Here is a 7,235-nt window from a genome sequence, read left to right as displayed (position 1 = left end):
AATTCGAGAGAAGGTACAATTACCTCATCAAGTTCTGCTTTCCTCCCACTCACTTCTTTCGAGAGAAACTCCTTCCCTAGAAAAGATCCATTCTTAGCAACAAAGATCTTTTCTTCGGATTTGTGGTAGAAGGTGTACCCAACAGTTTCTTTTGGGTATCCTATGAAGACGCACTTCTCCAATTTGGGTTCGAGCTTATCAAGCTGAAGCCTCTTGATATAAGTGTCGCAACCCCAAACTTTAAGAAACGACATCTTAGGTTTCTTGCCAAACCATAGTTCATATGGTGTCATCTCAACGGATTTAGACGGTGCCCTATTTAACGTCAATGCAGCTATCTCTAATGCATAACCCCAAAACGATAGTGGTAAATCGATAAGAGACATCATAGATCGCACCATATCTAATAGAGTACAGTTACGACGTTCGGACACACCATTCCATTGTGGTGTTCCAGGTGGCGTGAGTTGTGAAACTATTCCACATTGTTTTAAATGAAGGCCAAACTCGTAACTCAAATGTTCACCTCCGTGATCACATTGAAGAAACTTTATTTTCTTGTTACGATGATTATCCACTTCACTCTGAAATTATTTGAACTTTTCAAACGTTTCAGACTTGTATTTCATTAAGTAGATATACTCATATCTGCTCAAATCATCTGTGAAGGTCAGAAAATAACGATACCTGCCATGAGCTTCAACACTCATCGGACCACGTACATCGGTATGTATTATTTCCAATAAGTCATTAGCTCGCTCCATTGCTCTGGAGAACGGAGTTTTAGTCATCTTGTCCATGAGGCATGGTTCACAAGTATCAAATGATTCATAATCAAGTGATTCCAAAAGCCCATCTGCATGGAGTTTCTTCATGCACTTTACACCAATATGTCCTAAATGGCAGTGCCACAAATATGTTGCACTATCATTATCAACTTTGCATCCTTTGGCATCAATATTATGAATATGTGTATCACCACAATCAAGATTCAACAAAAATAGACCACTCTTCAAGGGTGCATGACCATAAAAGATATTACTCATATAAATAGAACAACCATTATTCTCTGATTTAAATGAATAACTGTCTCGCATCAAACAAGATCCAGATATAATGTTCATGCTCAACGCTGGCATCAAATAACAATTATTAGGTCTAAAACTAATCCCGAAGGTAGATGTAGAGGTAGCATGCCGACGGTGATCACATCGACCTTGGAACCATTCTCGACGCACATCGTCACCTCGTCCTTAGGTAATCTTCGTTTAATTTGTAGCCCCTATTTTGAGTTACAAATATGAGCAACGGAACTAGTATCAAATACACGGGCGCTACTACAAGCATTAGTAAGTTACACATCAATAACATGTATATCAAATATACCTTTGTTCACTTCGCCATCGTTCTTATCCGCCAAATACTTGGGGCAGTTCCGCTTCCAGTGACCAGTCCCTTTGCAGTAGAAGCACTCGGTTTTAGGCTTGGGTCCAGATTTGGGCTTCTCTCCGGGAGTGGAAACTTGCTTGCCATTGTTATTCAAGTTCTCCTTCTTTCCGTTGCCCTATTTCTTGAAACTAGTGATCTTGTTAACCATCAACACTTGATGCTCTTTCTTCATTTCTACCTCCGCCGATTTCAGCATCACGAATAGCTCAGGAATATTTTCCGCTATCCCTTTGCACATTATAGTTCATCACGAAGTTCTAGTAGCTTGGTGATAGTGACTAGAGAACTCTATCAATCACTATCTTATCTGGAAGATTAACTCCCACTTGATTCAAGCGATTGTAGTGCCTAGACATTCTGAACACATGCTCACTAGTTGAGCTATTCTCCTCCATCTTGTAGGGAAAGTACTTGTCAGAGGTCTCATACCTCTCGACATGGGCATGAGTCTGAAAAACCAATTTTAGCTCTTGGAACATCTCATATGCTCTGTGGCATTCAAAAACATTTGGAAGTCCCAGTTCTAAGCCGTAAAGCATGGTGCACCAAACTATTAAATATTCATCATATCGAACTTGCCAAATGTTCATAACGTCAGCATCTGCTCCTGCAATAGGTCTGTCACCAAGCGGTGCATCAAGGACATAATTCTTCTGTGCAACAATGAGGATAATCCTCAGATCACGGACCCAGTCCGCATCATTGCTACTATAATCTTTCAACTTAGTTTTCTCTAGGAACTTATCAAAAACATAAGGTAGCTACAATGCGAGCTATTGATCTACAACATTATTTGCAAGTACTATCAGTACTAAGTTCACGATAAATTAACTTCATTAATCAAATTACTTAAGAACTCCTACTTAGATAGACATCCCTCAAGTCAACTAAATGATACGTGATCCAGATCAATTAAACCATGTGCGATCATCACGTGAGATGGAGTAGTCATCAATGGTGAATATCTCTATGTTGATCATATCTACTATATGATTCAGGTTTGACCTTTCGATCTCCAGTGTTCCGAGGCCATGTCTGTACATGCCAGGCTCGTCAAGTTTAACCTGAGTATTCCGCATGTGCAAAACTATCTTGCACCCGTTGTATGTGAACATAGAGTCTATCACACTCGATCATCACATGGTTTGTCAACACGACGAACTGTCGCAATGGTGCATACTCGGGGAGAACACTTTTACCTTGAAATTTATTGAAGGGATCATCTTATAATGCTACCGCCATACTAAGCACAATAAGATGCATAATAGATAAACATCACATGCAATCAAAATACGTGACATGATATGGCCATCATCATCTCGTGCTTTTGATCTCTAGCTCTAAAGCATCGTCATGATCTCCATCGTCACCGGCTCGACACCTTGATCTCCATCGTTGCGTAGTGGTCGTCTCGCCAACTATTGCTTCTACAACTATTGCTAACTCATAGCGATAAAATAAAGCAATTCCATGGCGTATGCATTTCATACAATAAAGAGACAACCATAAGGCTCCTGTCGATTGCCTAATAACCTACAAAACATGATCATCTCGTACAATAACGTATATCACATCATGTCTTGACCATATCACATCACAACATACCTTGCAAAAACAAGTTAGACGTCCTCTACTTTGTTGTCGCAAGTTTTATGTGGTTGCTACGGGCTTCTAGCAAGAACCGTTCTTACCTATGCACAAAAAACCACAACGATGTTTCGTCAAGTTTGCTGTTTTAACCTTCTTCAAGGACTAGTCGTAGTCAACTTCGATTCAACTCAAGTAGGAGAAACAGACACTCGCCAGCCATCTTTATGCAAAACTAGTTGCATGTCTGTCGGTGGAACCGGTCTCATGTACGTGGACTTGTAAGGTTAGTCCGGGCCGCTTCATCCCACAAGACCACTGAATCAAAATAAGACGCTGGTGGTAAGCAGTATGACTATCACGCCCACAACTCTTTGTGTTCTACTCATGCATATCATCTACGCATAGCTCTGGCTCATGATGGTTGGCAAATGTAGCATGCAATTTAAAAAAAAATCATACGCTCACGCAAGATCTATCTAGGAGATGCATAGCAACGAGAGGGGAAGAGTGTGTCTACATACCCTTCTAGACCAAAAGAGGAAGCGTTTGACAACGCGGTTGATGTATTCGAACTTCTTCTCGTTCCGACCGATCAAGTATTGAATGTACGGCACCTCCGAGTTCTGCAGACGTTCAGCTCGATGATGTCCCTCGAACTCTTGGTCCAGCAAAGTGTCGAGGAAGTAGATGAGTTCCATCAGCATGACGGCGTGGTGACTGTGATGGTGAAGTGATCCACGCAAGGCTTCGCCTAAGCAAGGCGAGAATATGACCGAGGGTGTAAACTATGGAGGGGGGCGCCGCACGTGGCTAGGCAATTGTCTGTTGTGTGCTAGGCGCCCCACTCCTCATCTCTACTCCTAATGTCTGAGTTGGTGAATAGTATCCATGGTTTATTTTTGTCCCACCATTTTTAACCGTTTTACTTCACTGGTTTTTTGTCTCCCCTCCCACCTCCTAGAGATGCGCTATGTTTTCCCCTCGCAAGCAACAGAATCAGACGAAAAGAACCTATGAAAACATCCAGTTAAGAAAAACGTCCACGACCCGCACGCATGAACAAGCGAGGCCTCCAGGGTGCCCTTGAGCGAGAACCACTCGCACGCATGACTCGCACAACATATCCCATCGCTGCCGCCCTCGCACTCACATCAAGCCACCGCTGATCCCTGTGCTACCTCGATGGGAGCCATCGCAAACCCATCCCTTCGCCGCCGCCCTGCGCCACGAAAGTCTCCACCAGCACCGCGACGGGCGTGGCCTCCACACGCGCCGTCACCGCCCCTCCAGATTTGGTCGTCGTCAAGGGCGTATCCATCCAACAGCGTCACCTCCCCTCCAGATCCGACCGTTGTCAAGGCTGTATCCATCCAGCAGTGCGCCGTCATCCCAATCATCACCGTCCACGGCGTCATCGCCCAGGCCTAGTCTGGGGCCGGCAAGACGTCCATGATCTCCCTCTTTGTCTGCCAGGTTATCGAGACCAACGTCCACGAGTAAGATGCCCGACCCTCCCCTTCTGCTACCATCGCTAGATTTGTCAAATTGATTGTTTGGGCAAAGAATTTGATTTTAGGGTTAACTTGTTCGTCTTGGATTTCCATCACCCGCTACAGCATGTCTCATTCACGGAGTTTCATTCATGTGTCAGACCGCATTGGCTTAGCATAGATATTGTGGCTGGATGTGTGATTTCAGCATACGCACTTGACAGTATACGCTAGACACACATGTGTTTCACCATCATTTAACCATGTAATGCATCAGCTTTCTATGATGCATATGCACTTGATTCAAAATAAATTTTTGGAACCTGTTAAAACAATACACTAGCTTTGATAATGTATATATAGCACTTGGTCTGAAAGAGTGAAGCTGAAGTTAATATCGGGTACACCGTTGATTATGTAGGGTGTAGGCATTAGCGACGACATGGACAGGGGCTTCACTGACAGGAAGAACTTGCTCATGGACCGCAGGACCATGGCTCCCAAGATCGACGACCTCAGGTATCAGTCGTGCCATTAGGGTTCCTCTCAAGAATTACACACAAGGTCCTGTTCCCGGTTCTGTTAACCTGACTAACGGCTGATTCTGCATGATTTCCCTTGATTTGTGCATGACACATCTTCATTCCTTTGCAGTTTCTTACTCGAGGTACCGACCCTGAGGTCCTTCTTGGTGCCACATGTGATTTGTGGGCTGCACTTTTGAATTTGGTATGATGAACTGGACTTTGTAAATGAGCACATACATACACTGAACTCCAGATAAATGGCAGCTGAATTTCAAGTACAGGGGACTCTTCTGCCCGATCACAGTTTTCACACATTAATAACTATATGGCTCCATCAGCATGAATTCATTTTTCGGGGGAAAATTTAAGTGCACATAGCTGCAAAGATGTGAAGACCCATATCGGTCTTGTTTGATATTCTTTGAGTTGGTTTAGATAGAGATAAGTGACCTCTTTCATGTCAAGTGCATGCGCCATTTACTATGCTCATAACTTGTTCTTTTGCTTTTTCTTGGATGCATGCTTGCATCCAATTCAGATTTTCCATGTGCACTTGAGAACTAATCATGCTTGTAGAGAGGAGAAATTGAGCAAGTTTTTTTAGTCTTTGATAGAAATTGAACAAGCTTCTCATGAGTTTTTTTATATACTTCAAGCCTACCGCTCATCCAGCTCTATGATTTCTCGGAATCAATTGGTTTGCAGTTTGGAGATATGCTTTATTGCACCAGATAAATATGTTATTGATCATGCAACGTCCTTCTTTTCTCATCCCTTTTATATTTTTATTTCAAATACTCTATGTTAGCAAAATCATGTTGCATGACTAGACCAACTATCTGGTGATACAGGCACTACATTAGCGATTGTGTTAGGAGCTAGAGTTCTGTCGGTTCTAGGGCGGAGACTATAGGGAAGAGATGGAGGAAGACGAGGCCGAGGGCGCGGCGGACGGCGGTTGGGTGCCGTCCTTGCGTGGTGGATAAGAGGCGGCGGCGGCGCAAGAGGCGGCTAGGGTTAGGTCTCCCGGCTCCCTAAGGGAAGCCGAGCAAATACTGATTGCTTCTTACTTCATTAGATTGATACATCTTCTCTCCTTATATAGAGAGGTTTACTTGACTCCTAAGCAAACAACCCTAATAATGATAAGATAATTGGGCTAAGCCCCTAATAACGATAAGATAACTTGGGCCACAGCCCACTAGGCTAAGCCCCTAATATGCCGGTCATAACACTTCTCCCCGCCTGCACAAACAGCTCGTCCTTGAGCTGTAAGGCGGGGAAGCACTTGCTGAACTCCTCAAGGTGATCAACCAGCGTCAAACACCTCCGTGACAGCTGGGGCGGCCAGGTCGCCGAGCCCGGCGGCGACAACGTCCTCCTCAATGTAGTCTGCAGCCTCTAGGTAGAAGAGTCGGGGGCAGACGTGGCCGGGCATGTAGGTCTCGTCACAGTTGAAGCACAACCCTTGGCGGCGACGCTCGAGTAGCTCGGCCGAGGTGAGCCGGCGGAACGGGCGTGTCGCAGTCATTGCAAGGGGTACCGCGGAAGCCTGAGCAGGCCGACCCTGCGCGGGAACATCCGGCCAGGGTGGCGGTCCAGCGGCGCTCGAACGCGCGGGCGTAGTACATGGCCATCTGGAGGTCTTGGGGTCCCTGTAGCTCGACGTCCACACACCTATGATCTGGCAGACAACCGACGAGGAGTTCGGCCCGCTGGTGAGCCGTCACGCCGGACGCGTGGCATGCCAGGGCCTGAAAGTGGTCGGTGTAGTCCTGCACCGTAGAGGTGAATCGGAGGAGGCAGAACTCGCGAAAATGCTCCCATGGGGGCATGCCGCCCTCATCCTGCTCGAGGGCGTAGTACCACATCTGTGCGGCGCCACGGAGGTGATAAGAGGCGAGCCAGGTGCGGTCCGACGCAAGCGTCTGTTGCCCCCGGAAGAACTGCTCGCATAGGTTGAGACACTTGAGGGGGGCCTCGACGCCGTCATAGGTGGCGAAGGCGAGCTTGGCGAAGCATGGCAGTGTTTGAGCATGACCGACCTGAGTGTACGGCTTGGCGGTACGGAGCAGCGAAGAGGATGGCGTTGGTCCAGTGTGCACAGGTGGTCCGCAGGAATGCAGTGGCCCGTCGAAGCCAGCGTGGAAACCCGTGGAGCCAGAGGGCCCGTCGTACG

At 46.1% G+C, this 7,235-nt stretch overlaps 1 long non-coding RNA gene across 1 annotated transcript; it reads left to right on the top strand.

Annotated features, from left to right (window-relative positions):
* Positions 1–4,085: 4,085 nt before the first annotated feature.
* Positions 4,086–5,334, top strand: LOC119354469. The gene is made up of 3 exons (XR_005170963.1): positions 4,086–4,535; positions 4,951–5,048; positions 5,184–5,334. It is a non-coding gene; the product is annotated as an uncharacterized LOC119354469 (long non-coding RNA).
* Positions 5,335–7,235: the final 1,901 nt, after the last annotated feature.

Source organism: Triticum dicoccoides, chromosome 2A, assembly GCF_002162155.2.
Source record: "Triticum dicoccoides isolate Atlit2015 ecotype Zavitan chromosome 2A, WEW_v2.0, whole genome shotgun sequence".
Classification (NCBI taxonomy): domain Eukaryota; kingdom Viridiplantae; phylum Streptophyta; class Magnoliopsida; order Poales; family Poaceae; genus Triticum; species Triticum dicoccoides.
This window is presented reverse-complemented; position numbering and strand designations above follow the sequence as displayed.